The sequence below is a fragment of the Orcinus orca genome, chromosome 9 (genome assembly GCF_937001465.1).
Source record: "Orcinus orca chromosome 9, mOrcOrc1.1, whole genome shotgun sequence".
NCBI classification, from domain to species: domain Eukaryota; kingdom Metazoa; phylum Chordata; class Mammalia; order Artiodactyla; family Delphinidae; genus Orcinus; species Orcinus orca.
This window is the reverse complement of record NC_064567.1, coordinates 97,222,683-97,244,709: the sequence shown is the minus strand read 5'-3', so window position 1 is coordinate 97,244,709 and position 22,027 is coordinate 97,222,683.

The window sequence follows — 22,027 nt, the reverse complement described above, 5'->3', positions numbered from 1 at the left end:
TTTCTATTTTCAAAAAATATATATGCTAATAATACTTTTTAATTTTAGTCATTCTAGTGAGGGTTTAGTATTTCTCACAAGAACAGTCAAATGATTTCGACAAGTTTGCCAAGATCATTGAATGGAGAAAAGACAATCTTTTCAACCAGTGGTGCTGGGAAAACTGCATATTCACATGTAAAAGAATGAAACTGGACTCCTACCTAATACCATATATAAAATTAAGTCAAAACAAATCCATGACCTTAATATAAGACTAAGGTCTATAAAACTATTGGATTAAAAGAGGGCAGTAGCTTCATGACATTGGATTTGGCAGTGATTTCTTGGATATAACACTAAAGGCACAGGTAATAAAAGAAAAAATAAACAAACTAGACCTCACAAAAATTTTTTTTAATTTTGTACACCAAAAGACACTACCAACAGAGATCCCACAGGCAAACCACAGACTGGGAGAAAATATTTGCAAATCACATATCAGATAAGGAATTAATATCCAAAATATATAAAGAACTCCTAAAACTTTCCAAAAAAAAAAAAAACCCAACCCTGATTCAAAAACAGGTAAAGGACTTTAATAGATATTTCTCCAAAGAAAATATACAAAAGGCCAATAATTACATGAAAAGAGGCTCAATATCACTAATCATTAGGAAAATGCAAATCAAAACTACAATGAGATACCACCTCACATCGTTTAGGAAGGCTAATATGAAACAAAACAAAACTGAAAAGAAGTGTTGGCAAGGATGTGGAGAAATTGGTATCCTTGTACACTGTTGGTGGGAATGTAAAATGGTACAGCAACTGTGGAAAACGGTATAGCAGCTCCTCAAAAATTTACCAGTAGAGGGACTTGACTGGTGGCACAGTGGTTAAGAATCCGCCTGTCAATGCAGGGGACACGGGTTCAAGCCCTGGTCTGGGAAGATCCCACGTGCTGCAGAGCAACTAAGCTTGTGCACCACAACTACTGGGCCTGCGCTCTTAGAGCCTGTGTGCCACTACTACTGAGCCTGTGAGCCACAACTACTGAAGCCCATGCACCTAGAGCCTGTGCTCCACAACAAGAGAAGCCACGGCAATGAGATGCCCGCGCACTGCAACGAAGAGTAGCCCCCACTCACCGCAACCAGAGAAAGCCCGCGTGTAGCAACACAGCCATAAATAATGCAGCCATAAATAAATAAATAAATTTATTTTTTAAAAATTACAAGTAGAATTACCATATGATTCTGAAATTCCACCTCTCGGTATATACCCAAATGAATTGAAAGAAGGATCTTGAAAATATTTGCACACGCATGTTCATAGAAGCATTATTCACAACAGATAAAACATGGAGGCAAATTGTCCATCAACAGATGAATGGATAATCAGAATGTGATATACACATACAATGGAATAGTATTCAGTCTTAAAGAGGAAGGAAATTCTGACACATGCTACAACATGAATGAACCTTGAGTACATTATGTTAAGTGAAATAAACCTTTGCCATTTTATCAGATTATGTGTCTTACTGAATCGTAAGAGTTTGAATATTCTGGATATTCAAGTCCTTTGTCAGATAGGTAATAAAAATACATATATATGTTCATTTTCTTAATAGTACATTTTGAGGAATTGAAGATTTTAATTTGATGAAGTCACATTTAGAAATTATTTTTTTTATGGTTCCTATAATTTGTGCCCTGTCTGAGAAATACTTGCTTATCCCATGGTCATAAAAAATTTTCCACTGTTTCCTTCTAGAAGTTTTATGGTTTTAGCTGTTATCTTTAAATCTATGACTCATTCTGAGTGACTTTTGTGAGCTAAGTTTTGTGTATGGCATGAAGTAAGGGCTGAGGTTCATTTGTCCTCACATATGCTTATCCAGTTTTTCCAACACTGCTTGTTGAAAAGACAATTTTCTCTCCAGTTAATTACATTGAAAGTTTTGTCAAAAGTCAAGTTGGTCTATTTCTGTACTTTCTATTCTATTCCACTAACCTACAAGTTTACTTCTCCAACGCCACACCGTCTGGGTTACCGTAGTTTTATGATGAGTATTGAAAGAACATGGAGTGATCTCTTTAATTTCATTCACATTTTTCAAACTTTTTGGATAGTTTATACTATTTGCTTTCCCCTCTAATTTTTGAATCAACTTGTCAATTATAAAACAAAAAAAAAATGATGTTTTAATTGGGATTTTTTTTGAACCTCAGAAATGGAGAGTGAAGAATTAAAATCTTAATAATGTTGAGTCTCCTGATGCATGAACATGGTATATCTCTTTATTTAGATCATCTTTCATTGTTCTGAGTAATATTTTTTTACCTGGCACATATTTCGTTAAATATATTTCTGATTATTATTTTAAATGGTATGATTTTTTTAACTTCAATTGCAATTGTTCTTTACTATTGTATGTATGCTAATTTTTTGTGTAGAGACTTTGTATTCTGTGTCCTTGCTAAACTCGCATGTTAGGTTTAATAGAATTTTGTAGGCTCATTAGGATTTTCCATGAATTTAAACATGCTACTTGTTAAAACAATTTTACATCCTATTTTCTAATATATGACTTTTGTTTCTTTGCCTTGCCTTATTGCCCTGGATCTCCAGTTTAATGGAATCAGTGAACGTGGGCATCCTAGCCTTGTTCCTATTCATAACGGAAGCATTTGGTCTTTTACTGATAAGTTTGATGTTAGCTGTAACTTTTCCATAGATGCCCTTTATCATCTTGAGGGAGTTTCTTTCTATTCCTAGTCTGCCAAGAGTTTTTTTAAATCATGGATATGTGTTGAATTATGTTTATCTATCTGTCTATCTATCTATCATCATCTATCTATCCCTACATACATGTATAGATAAATACGTATATATAATATACATACAAAAATTATATACATACATAATTTTTTGCATCCATTATGATAATCATAGGGCTTTTTTCCTTTATTCCTTTAATATGATGAATTACACTGTTTGATTTTCAAATGCTTATACAATCTTGTATTCACTAAATAAAACTCATTTGGCCATGATTCTTTCTGCAATTTGATAAATTCTACTTGCTAATATTTTATGAAGGATTTTACTGTGACTTTTCATGAGAGCTCTAGTTCTATGATTTTCATTTCTTATAGAGCTTTGGTCTGGTATTGGTATTAAGTTAATGCTGGTCTTCTGAAACGAGTTGGGAAGTATGCCTTCCTCTTCTATTTTATGGAAGAACTTGTATTTCCTTCCCAGGGACCCTACAGCTGATGTGGAGGCTTGGAAAGATGTTTCAGAAGTGAGTCCAGCTCAGAGAGTCAGTGGTTGAATGGAAATAATTCACAGCAGCTGGTAACGTCTGAGCTACAAGTCCCAAAGACTGCCAGCCATGGAACAGTGGAGGGAGAAACTTCCCTGCTCTTGGGACACCTCAGTGGAAGGGTGGGACTGACCTGCTGTGTAACTGATGCTGCGGACAATACAGCCCATGGGTGCTGTTACTGTGAGATGCTCACAAAAGTGCCAAACTTCTGGAATCACAGAAGAAAGAAGCAGGAGGAGAAAAGAAGAGGAGGAAGTGGGGAGGGAGGGAGTGCTCTTCCTCACAGAGCCTTCCCTCTGTTTCACTCATCCCTTGTGGGTATCACCAGAGCTGTGGTACCAGCAAGTCGGGACCAGCTGAGATACTGACAACCATGTTAAGTCTGCCCAAAAGAAAAGGATGAATGACAATCTGTACAGTTTTAAGACCAAGTTGCAGTAGTTGTGTTGTGAGCCAAAACGCTAACTTTGAAGGAGTCTCCAAAGCCTTCAACAAGCCTAAATGGAAAAATCCATTTTCTTCCCCAGCAGAGGCTCTCTGCCACAGCCATCTGCGTGTAAACCCAGTTACCACGGGAGAGAGCATTTTTGTGGCGTATCAACTGAAAAAATGACCGACTGCTCTTTCTTGTGGTTTTTGAGCTGATGAGAAGTGAGCCTTCCCAGCAGGACCTGCACGGGGGCCAGCAGGGTGATTCTTGAGGAAGGAAACGTAAAACACAGCTCGTGTTAATCAGACAGAGGGAGAGCCTGCACAGGGTGGAGAGAGAAAAAGAGAAAATGAGCATTTTCCACTCAAAGCTATTTGGAAAATATCTTTTTGATACACTGACTATTCTAATGTCCTTTTGTCAGTAGTACATGAAGGCATATTCTATTATCAAATCATTCTGTAAAAGCATTTCCTCTCTCACAGAAAATCACAGAACAGTCATAAGGACTCAAAAGTTTTGCCTTTCTTCAAAGTTTGCTCTAGCCAGAGGAAGACTACTTCAAACATATTTCACAGTCTTTCCTTCATGTTCTAATTGATCCACATCTCACTTTACTTGGAATGCATCCTAGGATGAAATGCTTGTATAATATAAATGGCTCACGAAAGTTGCAGTCACTGTGGTGATGCCCAGAGTGGGTGCACCAGCCCGCCACCTGGACGGGCCAGTGTTTCCAACCCCTCCACCACCTGCTGCCCTCATGCCCCAAGTACCTGCCAGGTCTCACTGCAGAACTGCCACCTTGAGATTCTCCCTAGATTCCTCATCCTGTACCAAGAGGGGTCATACGAAAGCAATCTACCCACGGAAATGTCTGTTTTGAAAACTTTGCTCTTCAGACAAGTGTCAATGGCACACAGCTGCTCTCCAGGCTCTGGCTGTAGCACTGGCTGACCCCACAGGGCCACCTGGAGACCAGGGAGTGAGTGAAAGCCTACTGCCCTCTGCACTCCACTGCAAGCCAGGCTCCACTCTGCTCAGACTCATGGGCACAACTGATTCTGCCAGAGCATGCTTCCACCTTCCTTGTCCATCAACTTCCAAGCGTCCTGCAGGGGTGAGGAACATCCTCCGCATCAGCATCGCTGGACGGGCGCCAAACCCATGTTCCCTTCCTTCTCAGTGCACACAGCTCAGCCCCGTGTCCCAGCGTCCCTGGCAGCCCAGAGTGGCCGATGATGGAGTTCTGGCAAATGCCATGCGAGCAGCAGTCATGGTGACTCTTTTCATCTGGGTCCTGCGATCCCCTCCTGAGAGGCGGTGATACTCACAGCAACAGGCAAGTCACACACTGGAAATGAGAGAGTAGTGGCCCTCCTGGCTTCTGAGTGACCACACGGAAGAGAATGGCTGCCGACCAGAACACTGGTCCAGGAATGTCACATGAGAAACACGATTCTGGGGCTTCAAGCGACTGCGATGTTGCTTACTTGCTCCCAACCTAAATCATATCCCCTCTCTGACCACCTCCCAACTAAGTCAGGTAGCCTTCTTATGTATGTCTCTAGACCCTCTACTTGTCTGCATTGTTCATTCAAAAATGTGATGAAATGATTGTTTGTGGAATTATGTTTTTTTATATGGGTATTCCTCTGGGAACTATAAGCTCTATGGAAGATTTCAACCTAGCACAAAATCGGTGTTTAACAAATATTTGTTGAATGAATGAACAGTATGCACTCATATTTGTATTATCCCGCTGAGTTGGCTTAGTGGCCTGGAGTGCTCGTCTTCATTATCCTCCTTATTACAGGTAAGTAGGTAAGATGAGTTACGTAATTTGCCAAGTACCCACAGAAAAATAAAGTTAGCTCTGAGATTTCCACCCAGGACTGCCCTCCATGGAGTACGGTAACTGGGATCACACTAGGGACATAAAGTTAATGAGACATCAGACATCGTGTCTGCTCTGCAGACCCTCACTCTAGTAAGACAGACCTGAGCACACAACGGAAGACAGGTGACATCCACCTGGCCTTAGAAAATGGATAGCACCTTGTTGGCAGAAGGAGGAAGGGCATGAAAGGAGTAAGAAAGGACAGTGCAGAAGCCCAGAGAGAAAGAGAGGCATGGCATAGTCAGGAGGGGTGGAAAGCTGCTGCCTGGGTTCCCGGGTTCAGGACAGGTGAGGAGTATGAAATACCGACTCAGCACTTGGCCTGAGGGCTTCTGTTCTCAGGATCTCAGCCTTCACGCTGCAGGCCAGAAAGGAGGGGAGGTGTCAGGGACGGACAGCCTGAGGCTTTTAAGCATAACGGTGATGTGATCAGTCGGTTCTTGGATTTGGAATGATGACTCTGGCAGCCAGGACAGGGGACGATAAGCTGGCTGCATCTGGAGGCAGGAAGAGCAGTTGGCACGTCGATGTGACGCTCCCGGATCCAAGAGCAGCACATCTGGCATCAGGAGGAAGCAGACACAGAAGGGCGAGTCTTCCTGGGGTGGAACCAGCCGGACGTGTGGCCGTGGAGAAGGGGGCAACACGTGAGGAGGAAGAGACAGAGGAGGAAGAGACAGGTGTGGGAAGGGGAGGGGGGTGGCGTGGGCTTTCGAATGAGATCTGGGTCTGAAGGACCACAGTGCAAGTGAAGACCGGCTGACTGACTCGGTCCATCAGGTTTGAGTTTAATTCAGAGCCACGTCCTGGGTCTTCAGGAATCTTCTACACTCGTTGGTAAATGAGCTGTCCATCCTCTCACAATGCAGGCTAAAGAGTTGTGCTTTTGGGTTTGCCTTTGAAAAATATTCCATGAGCAGGACTTCCCTGGTGGCGCAGTGGTTAAGAATCCGCCTGCCAACGCAGGGGACATGGGTTCAATCCCTGGTCTGGGAAGATCCCACATGCCGCAGAGTAACTAAGCCCGTGCAGCATAACTACTGAGCCTGCGCTCTAGAGCCCGCGAGCCACAACTACTGAAGACCGCGTGCCTACAGCCCATGCTCCGCAACAAGAGAAGCCACCACAATGAGAAGCCCACACACCTCAATGAAGAGTAGCCCCAGCTCGCCACAACTAGAGAAAAGCCCGCACGCAGCAACGAAGACCCAACGCAGCCAAAATAATAATAATAATAATAAAATTCCACGAGCAATTTTAAACAGGCAAAAGCTAAGCTAATAGGTGAGAAATTCATGGGACTGTGTCCCAACCAAACAAAGTATTTGATTAAATATGCAGTTAACTACTCTAAATCATTTTTTGAAAGAATCAGCCTCTAGATGAAATGAATTGTGTAGAGGGAGCAAAACTGCAAGCAATTTCTGGTCTCTAAATGAAAACACTTGCATTTTAAAAAGCTGTGTGCATGGAATCTAGAAACATGGTACAGATGAACCGATTTGCAAGGCAGAAATAGAGTCACAGATGTACAGAACAAACATATGGACACCAAAGGGGGAAAGCGGAGGGGCGGGGTGGGGATGAATTGGGAGATTAGGATTGACATGTATACACTAATATGTATAAAATAAATAACTAATAAGGACCTGCTGTATTAAAAAAAAAAAAAGAAGTTAAGGGAGCCTAGTTGATACAGTCCATGGAGGTGAACCTTCCAGCACTCAGAACAATGAACCTTCCAGCACTCAGAACAAATGGGAAATAACCAGAATATAGCCTCTTATAATTAAGTCATTAATTATGCAAAATAGAAGTGGAACAATCAACTCTATGAAGAGTACAGCTAGGTTTTCCACTCACCTATTTTCCATTCAGTCCTTCTTAAAGTGAAAGACTCCCCCACTTTTCATAAACTCCATTGCAGCAAATTTAATTTAGAGAACAACCAGCTCTGGTGAAGAAATAAATATTATTATTCTTTTTTTTAAAAAAAAAAAGCTATGTTCAAAGACTGATTTTCCCAATTTTTTCTTGGGAGCTCTGGGAACTAAAGTATACACTCCTGGCAATGTATCTGCTCCTAAGACATTGTGAGAATAAGAACAGCAATCCATTTTTATTGAGCACCTACTGTGTTCCAGGGAATGGGCTAAGTGGTTGGGGAAGGGGGTATAATTCTGTAGAAATCATATTTAACTTTCTTAACTACGCTGTCAGGAGAGTTGAGGGTCCAGGGGATGCCACCTCCTCTTCCTTGGTTCACTCTCCCACTCCTCTGGGAGTTCTTGTTTCAGCAGCCAGCACTACCATGCAGCCAGTGTCTGTAGCAAATCTCGGAATCCTTCTGGACTCTGCTTTGACTTCTCAACTAATAAATCCACCCACAAGCCTGATTGCGGGTATTTCTGAATGCATTGACTTCTATTCCCATTGCCGCTGCTTTCTCTAGGTCCCTGGGCCTCCCAGCCTGACCCTTCAACAGCCTCTTCCCTGGTCTCCCTGACTGTAAATCGGTCCTGCTCCAATCCAGCCCTCAACCCACAGCCAGAATGGTCTTCTCCAATATGTCTCTCATCTTAAAAAGAATGTGAATAACTCACAACATCACCATTTACGGGGTGTTGTCAGGACTCTCGGTGGTACTCAGTTGAATGATTTCCATTACTTAGGATAGCTGAACATTGAGAGGCAGCAATGTTAAGGGACATTCAGAGCAGCACTGTTGATGAAAATAAAAACTGGAGACAACGCAAATGCCTACCAAGATACTGTACAGCGGATGAGTGGCTTGTGATAGGTTAACACAATGGTTAGTATAAGGTAGGGAATACGAATGCATCTCAGCTACAAAGTCAGTAGAGATAAATCTCAAATACATGTTGCATTTGAGAAAGAAACACAAGTGTCAGAGGGACACATGAAACATGATGCCACTTACATAAAAGCTCATCATCACTCAAGTCAGGCAATGTTTTTCTTAGAGAAATATATACATGATAAAACTAAAGAGTAGGGGGAAATAGACACAAAACATGGGGAGGGGAAGGGGAAGTAATTGGGGTAGCCTCAACAGGGGCTCAAAAGCTCTGCTAAGCTCTCCTTCTGAAGCTAGGCTTTGTGTCCTTTGGTTTTCATTTTAGCATTATTCTTTGAGTGGTATAAATAGGTTTTACATATTGTGCATATTTTACAAAAAAATAAAATAAAACAAAAGGAGAAAGGATTCGATGGGAGTTCAACCCCCAGGATGAAAGCAGAGCTCCCCAGCATGGATCAAGGGGTTTAGATGACCCCCGCATCCTGGTCACCCTCATCGGTGGGGCTTGTCCTTCTGGGAGCATCCTTGCCCTGGCTTTGGTTCCCTTATCAGCTCTGTCCCATAGAATCTGCCTCCTTTCCTCATGGACTCAGTTAATGCTCACCAGACTTCGGGGTCACTCCAAGGCTCAGTCTGCCTTGGTTCCCCTTCAGCAGGTCCCTGTGCCCATCGGGTTCAGAGCATTGGGCTCGCTTCCCCCAGCCACTCACTGCTCCCGACACCAAGCTGGGACCTCGGAGCCCCAGGACCACTCTCGTCCATTTCTACAACTAATAATGCTGTGCCTGTGATGGGCACGTGAGCTTTTCTTGGAGAAGATGTAAGGGAGAAGGAGAGAAAATGAGAGAGACAGAAAGAGAGATTAAAGCCAATAGATACCCATCAAATATAGGGAACATTCTTTTCAAGAAATATGCTTCGGTTCAATTTCTCCATTACCCGTGTGAGTTCATATGCTGAGTTTAGTGTCCTGTTTTTATATCCCTCTCTTTACCTATTTAACTACTAATTAGTGGAGCATCTGGTAATTAGCTTCACACTTGCATCAGCTGGTGATTCTTCAAAGTAACTGGCACACAGTTATGTCGGCCAGTTCCTGGAGTTGAAATTGAGGCAGACATCTGTAGAAGTTCTGGTGCCAGAAAGGGATTCAATTGAATTAATATGATTACTTTCACCCAATTTCAAAGGCACATGATTGACTACTAATTTCTTCTGTGGTTTTTAAAGTTCAGGTCTGCTTAAAATGAGAGCAGTTGATGAAATACAGGACTGCTTTAATTGGGATATTGAATAAAGTATGAAATAACAGAATAAGGTAGTACAACTGAAAGAGCAGGGTGGGCTCCGAGCTAAACCCACTAATCTATTGCCCTATTTTGCACGGGAAGTAAAACAGAGTCCAGAAATAACTCCCCGAGTCACCCAGCTCCTCCCTGGTGGAGTGAAGACCAGTTGTCTTCTGAGTCACATTTTGGTGGCCATTCCTCTCCAACCTCTACCATGCTGTCTCAGATGACAATGTTACAAAGAATAAAATAACGAGCACCGATCCAATGCAGGGTGCCAAGCACTGCTTTTAGCATTTTGTGCACATGAACTCAGGGAACACGGTGGCCATCTCAGGATAGAACAAGGTCATAATGTCCATTTCACAGACAAGGACACAGAGCTATGGGTGCTCCCACACATCACCCAAGGTCCAACCACCAGGTGAGGCCCAGCCAGTACCTGGACCCTCCCACCTGGGGACACACAACTCCCTCTATATCATTCACCTTGGTGAGTGATTGCTCCATCTGGGGGCTGCCCCTGTACTCCCTGGATGGTTTTTTCCTGAATGTGGAATGTTTTCAAAGTAGATCAAGAAAATGTTCAGACTCTACACAGAAACACACACACACACAAAAGCTGATTCCACCTTGCTGAAGATTCCCATCTAGAAACTCCAAAGCTAAAAGCAGCATCACCTACAGGGAATCCACTTTATAGACATGCAGGAAAACGTGCCATCAGATAGCAGGAACGGCAGGCCACATGTCCCAGCCACATCTGTTCTTTCTACACGGAAGTGGATGTACATGCTTAAGATAAACATGGGCCTCCAGAACCACGTGTTTAAATGGTACTCTGCATCGGAGGGCCAAGGAGAATCACATGTATATCCCAGGGCTGGCATAGTGGTGGGGGCAGGGAGGAATGATGGGATGAGTGAGAGCTGAAAGGAGACTTAACCATATCGTCAAATCCCTGGTTAGTTACATATTCTATTTCTGCCCACGACAACCCCAACCAGTAGAATCCATCTTGGCTTGCAAACTTTCCAGTAATGCAATACAATTAATTGATGTAAAATCTCTCCTCAACACACTCTCCCTCCCTCCTTCTCATGCTCATGGCCCCTTTACACACTACCCATGGCACATAAATGACATGAAGGCAACAGAATTATAAAGACAGAGGAAATGCTAAATTTACTTACCAGCATCAAAAGTCTTGGGGAAAAAAATAATAACAGGTTCAGGCCAACCAACTGTCCATTCAAGGAATGTTTGACAGTCCAAACAGCCTCTCTGACAGGATACAGAGATATGCTTATCTCTTGCTGCTACAGGGTATCTTGCACTGAAACTCAGACTTTAATTGTAATGATACCATTGCTACAAAGACAGCTAAATGCATATATTTGACAGATAAACTATGCCAGGGTCAAGGACCTGATAGGACATTGGATGACTGACACTAAGAATGCTTCTAATTTTATGTTGATGTAAAATTTATTCAATATGTATATTGAAATCAACAGATTTTAACTATCCAATTAAATGAATATTGATATATGTATACACCTCTGTAACCCATGCTTCAGTCAAGATATGAAATATCTCTGTCATCCCAGAAAGTTTCCCCATGGACACTTCCAATCAATTCCCACCTCCCAAAGGCAGCACATGTTCTGATATCTATCACCACAGATTAGGTTTTCTGGTTCTTGATATTCATATATATAGAATCATGAAGTGCCTGGCTTCTTCCACTCACTATGCTTTTGAGAAGTATCCATGTCATTGCATGCATCAGTAGTTTATTCCTTTTTATTAATGAGTAGTATCCTATGGTATAGATATACCATAACTTGTGTATCAGTTTTTTTGTTGTTGATGAACATTTTGGTCCTTTCAAGTTTGGGGCAATTATTAATAAAGCTGTTTTGAATGTTCTTGTACAACTCTTTTTGAGAATATGTGTTTTTATTTCTCTTAGAAAAAAATATCTAAGAGTAGAAGTGCTAGAGTATAGGGTTGCTGTATGTATAACTTTACAAGAAACTGCCAGACTTTTTCCCAAAAAGATTGGACCATTTTATGTTCTTATCAGCAATGTATGAGAGATCCAGTTGCTCCATATCTTAACACAGAGTTTGTCAGTTTTTTTCATTTTAGCCATTCTAAGGGATGCAAAGTGGTACCTCACCGTGGATTTAATGTGCATTTCCTTGCTTACTAGTGACATCAAGCACCTTCTCGTGTGCTTATTGATTACTCATACATCTCCTCTTGTGAAATGGCTATTCAAATAGTTTGCCCCCTTTTCGTTAGCTTGTTGGATTGTTGTTTTCCTATTACTGAGTTACAGAGCATATTCATGTATTCTGGACACAAGTCTTTGTGTACTGTGAAGCTTTCCCACAGTTTGTGACTTGAATACTCATTTTATTAATTGTATCTTTTGAAGAGCAGATAGTCTTAAATTTGATGAAGTCTAATCTATCAGGTTTTATTTTTCTTGTAGACTTTGTGATTTGGTGTCTTATATAAGAAATCTTGGGCTTCCCTGGTGGTGCAGTGGTTGAGAGTCCGCCTGCCGATGTAGGGGACACAGGTTCGTGCCCCGGTCCGGGAAGATCCCACATGCCACAGAGCGGCTGGGCCCGTGAGCCATGGCCGCTGATCCTGCGTGTCCGGAACCTGTGCTCCGCAACGGGAGAGGCCACAACAGTGAGAGGTCCGCGTACCACAAAAAAAAAAGAAATCTTTCCCTCCCTTAGGATCATAAAGATTTTCTCCTATGCTTTCTTTTAAAAGTGTTGTAGTTTTAGCTTTTATATTTAGGCCTATCACCCACTTCAAGATCATTTTTTAGTATGACGTGAGGTAAGGACTGAGGTTTATTTTTTCCATGTAGACATCAAGTTGTTTCAGAATCACTTGTTGAAAAGAATATCCTTCTCCAACTGAATTACTAGGGCACCTTTGTTGGAAAGCAGTTGCCCTTACATGTGAGAGTCTACACTGTCGTGATTACACTCAGCTTTATTTCTCCCTCGTATTCCATCATGTTCCATTATAATAATTTTGCCTCATGATTTTAAGCTTGGTTATGATTTTACATAAGCTCCATTATGAGGTGGTGCACACACATTTCCGATTATCAGATCTAGCTGATAAAATATTCTTTTGTCTTTATGAAATATCCCCTTGATCTTTGTCAACGTTCTTCGTCTTGGAGTCGATTTCATTTGATATTAATATTGTCACCCATCTCCATGAGCTTGTGGTTTGGATGGTTTCTTTCCTTCTCTCTACTTTCAACTGATTCCATATATTTTAAATGAATCTATTAAAGAACAGCATACAGGGTTTTCCAGGCTTTTGGCTTTTTTTATCAAGTCTGACAATCTCTGCCTTTTAGTTGGAGTGTTTAATCTGTTATTTGCTTTGGAGAGCATTTGTTTATATACAGAAGCTCTCTATAGTCAGAAAGCACATAGAGCTATGCTTTTTACAGGGCGCTGCATGGTTAAAATATAGGCTGTGACAATACCTTATGTGCGTATTTTGAGGGCATTTAACATCATGGAACAAACTGGACGTGTTTAGAAACTATTTGAAAGCACAGCTCCCAACAACACTTCAGAATACTCTTACTCAGTTGCAGCTAAATAATCTCACTTATAACGTATGTATCCACCATGGAGGCTTAGAAACTGTTACCAGTATGTACCTGCAACAGCTTTCCAATGGATGACTGAGAAAGATGTTAACGGAGTATGGATAATATTGAGCAAGCATCCATTTCCATTCTTCTCCGATTCTGAGAGAATTACTGAAATCATGTATACTACAAAATACATAGCTGGAAGAGCCTTATAAATCCTAACAGTCATAGGAAAATCAGAAATGCCAGCTCTTTACCCCCGTTCCTTGGAACCAACTGGGGAACACCTGGATCAGAGCTTCCTAAAAGGTCAACAGTGCCCTAGGGCCAGTGTATGATTGCTAGAATGTTCTGGATGAGGCATGGAGGGTGTTATTTGATCGTTGAGAGGAAGGAAAACAGAAGAATGAAGAGAACAAAGCAGAAGGAGGAAGGGTGAGGCAGGAACAGCAGAAGATTGTGACCGCAGAGCTCAGGGGGCAGGGCCACACAGGACTATACAGCTCCAAAGCCACCCTCAGAGGTGGTCGGGGAGGACCCGAGGGAATAAAGAGAAGGAGAGTTTCGTTTTTAAGTTGTTTTTCTGTACTGCGTGAGAGGAATTAGCAATCCATGACAATCCAAAACTTTGGTAAAATCTGGTATTTTTGCAAAGAACTTCTGTTTATGGAGAGATCAGTAAATGTTACACCTACAAAGTTTGACACACATGGTACAGACATAGGAACTGAAGGAAGACTGGTAGGAGCACAGGGACCTAGAAATAAATTAGACCAAGTGAGAGGAAGGCTTGGAGTTTCACAACAAACCATAGCATTCAAGTTCTAGAGGTCTTATTGAAGTCTCCCAAGCCAAAAGACCAGAGCTGGCATCTGAATTCCACCTAAACATTATTATAGGTGTTACAAAGCACTATCTGTATGGTTTCTCAGTTGACTCTCATAAGAAATCTAGGTGAGCTAGGCTGAGAAAGCATTTTAACCCACATGAGAAGATGAAGCCTCAGAAATCACCATCGGACCATGCCATTTGGTTTTCAACGACAATTACATCATGCTAAAGGGCAAGCATCAGAACCAGACTCAGATGTGGCAGAGATTTTCGAATGATCAGATAGAGAATTTAATTATGATGAATATATTAAGAGCTAAAATAGAATAATTAGATAACATGAAATAGAGAGGTAATGTGAGCAGAGAGATGGAAACTCTAAGAAAGAATCAAAAAGAAATGCTACAAATCAAAAAAAAAAACAATGTAACAAATAAAGAATGCCTTTGATGAGTTCAGCAATAGACTGGACACAGTGAAAAACAGCCAGTAGGCTTTAAGATATGTCAGTAGAAACACCGTGAACTGAAATGAAAAGAGAAAAAAAGAAAAATATTACAAAACATCCAAAAAGAGTGAATATGTTTCAAAAAATATAACATGCACCTAATTGGAATAACAGAAATAGAAGAAAGAGAGAGAGGAAAAGAAATATTTGAGGACATAATGGCTAAGGATTTTTCAAAATTAATAACAGACAGCAAACCAGAAATCCAGGAAGCTCAGAAACACCAATCCAGGGAAATACAAAAAAAACAAACAAAAAAAAATCTGCACCTAGGCATATCATATTCAAACTATGGAAAAACAAAGCAAAGAGAAAAATCTTGAAAGAAACCAGAGAAAAATAAAGTTTACCTATAGAGGGATAAGGATAAGAATTACATTGACTTCTTAGTAGAAACCATGCAGTAAGAAAAAAGTGGAGTGAAATATTTCAAGTGTTGAAAAAATATGTATATACCAACCTAGAATTCTGTATCCAGAGAAATTACCCTTCAAAAGTGAATGTGAAATAAACACACGCTCACATAAAAACTGAGGGAATTTGTTTCCAGCAGACCTGCCCTTCCAAAAAACAAAACAAAAAAAAGTTAAAAAATGTGTCTGAGGGAGGAGGAAAATTATTCAGGTCAGGAATTAGATCTACATAAATAAAGGAAGATCAGAGGAGGAGTAGATGAAGGTAAATGAAAATCTTTGACTTCCTTTTCTTCGTTGATCTAAAAAATAACTTTTGTTTACAGAATTAATAGTAGCAATGTATTGGGTGATTATAGCTTATGGATAAATTGAATTAATGAAAGGAATATAAGGAATGGAAGGGAGGAAAGGGAGTAATATGTTACAAGGTACATGCACTACACAGTCTAGTATTATTTGATGGTAGACTCAGAATACTTGAAAGTGTAGATTGCAAACTTTAGAACCTCCACTACATTTTTTAAGAGACTTAATTGATACCCTAGGTGAAGAGATAAAATGGAATCATATAAAATGATCAATTAAAACCAGAGAAGACAGCAGTCTGGAGAAAAAAAAAAGAAATGAAGAACAAGTATAATGAAGAGAAAATAGCTACAAACATGGTATGTGTCAATCCAAGTATGTCAATGATTATTTTAAATATGAATGGTTTAAATACACCAATTAAAAGGCAATGATAGTCAGAGTGGATAAAAGAAAATAAGACCCAGCTATCTGTTGTCTACAACAAGCCCACTTTAACTACAAAGACTTGAGTTAAAAATAAAGGAAGAGAAGGAGATTACCATGCTAATGATAATTTAAAAACTGGTGTAGCTGTATTAATTTCAGAAACAAAACATCAGAACAGGGAAAATTATCAGAGATAAAGAGAATTACATAACATTAGAGGAATCGATTCTCCAAGAAAATATAACAATCTTTAATGTGTATGCACCTAAAAACATAGCTTCAAAATATGTGAGGCAAACACTGGTAGAACTAAAATGAGAAACGGGCAGTCTACTATTATTGTTGGAGATTTTTTCACCCCTCTGTCATGGCTAGGAAATGGCTAGGAAATGGCTAGGAAAAACACAGTAGAAAATCATGTAGTCGACCTGAACATAATTATCAATCAAACTGATCTATGGAGTATTCTACCCAACAACAGCAGAATACACATTCTTCTTAAATTCACATGGAATATTCACAAGATAGATTAAAGTCAATGTCATAAGACACATCTGAATAAATGTAAGAAAATAGCAATCAAAGTATGTTCTCAGATCAAAATGGAATTAAACTAGGAATCAATAACAGAAATACAGATGAAAAATCCACAAATACTTGAAGATTAAACAGCACACATTTTTAAATAGAATATGGGTTAAAGAAGAAGTCTCAAAAGAATTAATCTAGGTTACACTGAGGAAACTAACAAGAGAGCAGCATTATAAATCAAATGGAAGCAGAGGGAAAGTGATAAAAAATTAGAGCAGAAACAAATGAAATTAAAAACAAAAACAGCAGAGAAAATCACCAAAACCAAGCTCATTATTTGAAAGGATCAGTTACGTTGATAAGCCCCTAGCCAGGCTAACTAGGAACAAAAATATAGAAAACACAAATTACCAACATTTAAATGAAGGAAAGTTCATCACTAATGACCCCACAGACATGACATGAATAACAAAGGAAATCTAGGAACAACTCTATGCCCTCAAATTTAATAACTTAGAGAAAACTGACAAGTTCCTTGAAAGACATAAAGTATCCATATTTTCACAAGGATAAATCGATAAGTAAGTAGGCCTATATTCATAAAAGGAACTGAAGAATTGAAAATTGAAAACTTTCTAAAAAAATCATCACATCCACATGGTTTCACTAGCAAATTCTACCAAATAATTAAAGAAGAAATAATACCAATTTTCCACAGTCTCTTCCAGAGAATAGAAGTAGAAGTGAAGTAAGTCATACAGAGACAGACATATATCATATGATATCACTCATAGGTGGAATCTAATTTTTTTTTAAAAGATACAAATGAACTTATTTACAAAACAAAAACAGACTTACAGATATCAAAAACAAACTTCTGGTTACCAAAGCAGAAACATGGTGGGGAGGGATAAATCAGGAGCTTGGGATGAACATACATACACTACTGTACATAAGATAGATAACCAACAAGGACGGACTGTATCGCACAGGGAACTCTACTCAATATCCTATGATAATCTATATGAGAAAAGAATCTGAAAAAGAATGAATATATGTATATGTATAACTGAATCTCTTTTTGTACACCTGAAACTAACACAACATTGTAAATCAACTATACTCCAATAAAAGTAAAAGAAAAAAGAAAATAGTAGAATCTGAATGAATTGGAACATGTATGATTTAAAAGCATGATTCACAACCAGAGGCACAAAAATTGTAAATATTGCCCTTATTTTCTGAGACTGTAATTGTACTTATAAAAACGCTTATAAAGAATAAAATATTTCACTGTCAAATTTTCACTTTAATATTTCACATTAAAGAAAGGAAAACTACAGATCAGTATCTCTTATGAACAAAGACACAAAAATCCTCAACAAGGTATTTAAAAATGAAACCAAGCAATGTACAAAAACAATTATACACCACTTCCCAGTGGAATTTGTTCCAAGTATGCAAGGCTGGTTCAACATTCAAAAAATATTAATCAAATATTAATTGGCCACATAAACATGCTAAAGAAAAAAAAATTGTATAATCATATCAGTTGGTGCAGATCAGCTTGTATCTACAAGCCAAGGAATGCCAAGGACTGCTATTGCCACAGGAAGCTGGAAACAGAAGCAAGAAAGAATTCTTCCCTACAATCTCCAAGGGAGCATGGCCCTGCTGACACCTTCATTTGGGCTTCTAGCCTCAGAACTAAAAGTAGATGGCTCACAGATGTCTCAGCCAAACGGGCATGAAAGGTCAGGATAGTCACGCAGCTGGGATGGAGAGCTCCTGGGTCAGGGCCCCAGAGAAGGGCTGGTCAGGGACATATAGGCTTCATCAAGGCCCAGAGGCACAGCGCAAATTCACAGGAGCAGGTCCCAAGGGGCCATCTGGCAAACTAAAGTTCAGCTGCAGGGGGAGAGCACCCCTGGAGTCAGGGGAGGGGGAGGCCAGTATTCAGAGAAGCTTCAACATGGGCAGCTGAGGCAGAGACCTGCCCAGTTCTCTGGACAGCAGTGATGCCCCCATGATAAAGCAGGGTGGAGGGCGTCTCCCATCAGACACAGGGCTGGCAGGCTGCAGAGCCGCGGGCAGCACTCCCTTCCTTCTTGCTGCCTTTTGGGGGCTCTGAGGAGGCCTTTGAGCCTCAGGGAAGGCAGTAGAGAATCATCACAGCTGGACAGTGCTTGGTGATGATAGAACTTGTATAGAGATAAATATTTGCCCTAGAAATAGAGTTCCAAACTGAAAGTGAATAAAAAATTTCCAGAACACACTGAGGCTACCAGATTGGATTTTTCTTATCATTATTTGTGGCTGTGTTGCAATGGCATTTGCAGGGGGGCCTCATAAAAATTATGCAACATAAAAATGAAGTAACTTTTATCTTTTCATCATGATGTCTGATTCTCGTTCACACCTGCTACACGAACACATTTCAACATCTTGTTGAAATAGATACATTTCTAGAGAAAACAATTCCAAAATACATTCAAGAAAATAAGGAAAGCCCATTACTACGAGAGAAATTATAAAATTGACGCCACACACACCAAAGAAATCTAAAAATAAAAACCATAAGAGCTCAATGATTTTACATTGAACTCTAGCGAGACTGCTGAAAGCAGGTAATTTAAGAGGTTTTGATTGTTCTCCGGCAGCACAAAAGATGCATAATTTTCAAGCCAGCAGGAAAACGTATACCCCAAGAGAAAAATCGGGCAACAGAATCCAGAGACAACTGACAAAAGAAGAAATCCAAATGTTCCATAACAATAGGAGAGTAGACAAAAGAGAGAGTCCTGATTTTCACGTATTGAAATGGTGCCGCATTAACGCACAAAAGAAGCACCTTCGTGCTGTGAATGCAAAAGCCTCAGGTAGGTTTAAGTCTGAGGGCAGGATGGCAGGGACCTGCCTGGACGCACACCTGACACCCTCCAGGGACTGAGCTTCGGGTTGAATGGGCTGCTCACCTGGCACAGGGACAAGTCCAGGCCGTCGTCGTGGGAGACCACAGCCGGAGCCTCGCTCCTGGGAACCTGAGCCCACCCGCCCTCCCAAGAGGATCGCAATGCTCTAAACCTCACAATCTGGATAACACAACAATAAAGCTTAGAAAGGAAAGGAAAGTCTCTGGCCAGGAAACAAAGACAAAGTGACCTGGGGAGTGAATGCCCTTTGCATTTGTCAATGAAAATAATCAATAAACATCTATAATAGGAATAGAAAAGAGGTTTTCTTGAGCCAGACTGAGGACCATAGCCCGGAAGACAGCCTCCCAGATAACTCTGAGGAACTGCTCCGGAGAAGCATGGTTTTCAGCACAGTTTGTCTTGTCAGAACAAAGAACATCAAACAAGTCAGGGTTTAAAAAAAAAAAACAGATCGGCACGTACGCAGCGCATCAGTAAGGACTTGGCCCCTGAAAAGGGAGTCTTATCATGGAAGGAGGACCAGCATTGGCATCCAGGAAGGGAGGCATTCAATCCTTATTTTTAACATGGACATTCCTTACTTCTGGTCAATGTGCCTTTTTCCTTAATAATTAAAGCAGATGTACAATGTATGTTTGCTAGGCCACAAACAGGCTGTTCTAGCTATAGCGTAAAATTCAAGTTAACTCATGTACAAGCCAGAATGACCTCCCCGCACCTCAATATGTGAAAATTCCTTTATCACATTGATGGAGCCCAGTGAGCACGGTCTGGTCCAGAAGCTCCCTGGAGAGAGTGGTACCGACTTCCAGGGTGACTGGTGACGGAGGGAAGCAGAACCACCCACTGTCCTTCAGTAGGGTGGGGAGAGCCGTGTGGTCACGAGGGATTGCGGACCCCTGTGAGACACCTGTGTAGCAGGGCTGGCTACCGCAGTGTGGCCTTCTGGAAGTTTCCGGCCATCCCAACACCGTTTCTGCCTCTGGGTCTAGCACTGCTTTCTCCTGCTCCGGGACCCTCTTCCCCAGGCCTGCCCTTTGCGTCCTCAGCTCTCTGCTGGGGAGGCCACCTGCCTCCACTCAGCCTCACTTGCCTTGCCCCGGCTTGGCCTGCAAGTGCTGCGTGCTGCATGGCCCTGAACTATGGGGACACTTCTCACATGGCTGGTTGCTGCCTCCTGCAAAGGGACAGAGCGTTTATAGAGATGCAACAAGCACTCTGAAATGCACCGTTCTCGTTCTTAACGGGCAAGACAAGATGAGCTCTGAAGCACGTGGGCACAGTGCCCAGCCTGCAGCCCTGCACCCGGAGTAGCCATGGGACTGAAATTGCCCTCGGCTCCGAGCTGGGATGGCATGAATTCATTTGTCTTTGTCTTATGTGAGAGATTGGCATGGACATATATACACTACCAAATGTGAAATAGATAGCTAGTGGGAAGCAGCCACACAGCACAGGGAGATCAGCTCAGTGCTTTGTGACCACCTAGAGGGGTGGGATAGGGAGGGTGGGAGGGAGATGCAAGAAGGAGGAGATATGGGAACATATGTATATATATAACTGATTCACTTTGTTATAAAGCAGAAACTAACACACCACTGTAAAGCAATTATACTCCAATGAAGATGTTAAAAACAAACAAACAAAAAAAAAGGTAAGATGGCAACCTCTGGACTGACCCGATGCTTCCAGGGCCCCAGGGAAGAGAGCTGTCCATGCCCAGACCTCAGTGAGCCCCGGGCTGGTGGCTGCTCCCCCTCTCGGCCTGGAGCAGTGCTTTCCATTGTGAGACCAGTGCCTCCAAACCCTCTGCTGAGCTGTGCCCCCTCCCAGCGCCAGTTCCTCCCACTGGTGTCTGATTCTTCCACTTCGCCCTCAGAAACGTCGTAGAAAAAACTGTCTTATAGGGCTTCCCTGGTGGCGCAGTGGTTGAGAGTCCGCCTGCCAATGCAGGGGACGCGGGTTCGTGCCCCGGTCCGGGAAGATCCCACATGCCGCAGAGCGGCTGGACCCGTGCTCCGCAACGGGAAAGGCCACTGCGGTGAGAGGCCCGCGTACCGCAAAAAAAAAAAAAAAAACTGTCTTATAAGTTGGGGGACAGTGATCGAGTTTCCTCACACATCACCCCTCCAGACTTAGCATCTCACGTCCTCATATAACAGGGCTTTCTGATGCCTGTTAGCCATGTTTATTAGCACAGTTGTTCTCCTAAAAGCCAGTAAAGTAGCTCTGCTTTCACTAATTATTTGAAAGGACTGGCTTTAAGAAAAATCAAGGCAATCTGTGTTGCTGTGTTTGGCTGAGGTCAATCTGTTCCCATGACTTTGTCACATAGGCATTAATGACAGAGGCCCCACGGATCCCCGGTGTCCTCATTACACAAGGGAACAGCTTCTGCGATGATGAGCGGTCCCCCCTGCAAACCAGAACTCATAATGTGAGTGGCGGTGGGGCACTGGGCTTTGCAGCGACTGCTTAGGTGTGCCTGCCGTATCTCAGACACAGAGACACGGTCCACCAGTTGGGAGGTTCTGTCCTACAGGAAACTGCATATTCTTCCATAGCATATTTTCAGGCCTATTAGAGGAGAATGGTACGCAGGGTGGCAATCAGATATATGAAGATTAATAACTCCCTTTAATGCAAAGGAAAATTTAACTTCATG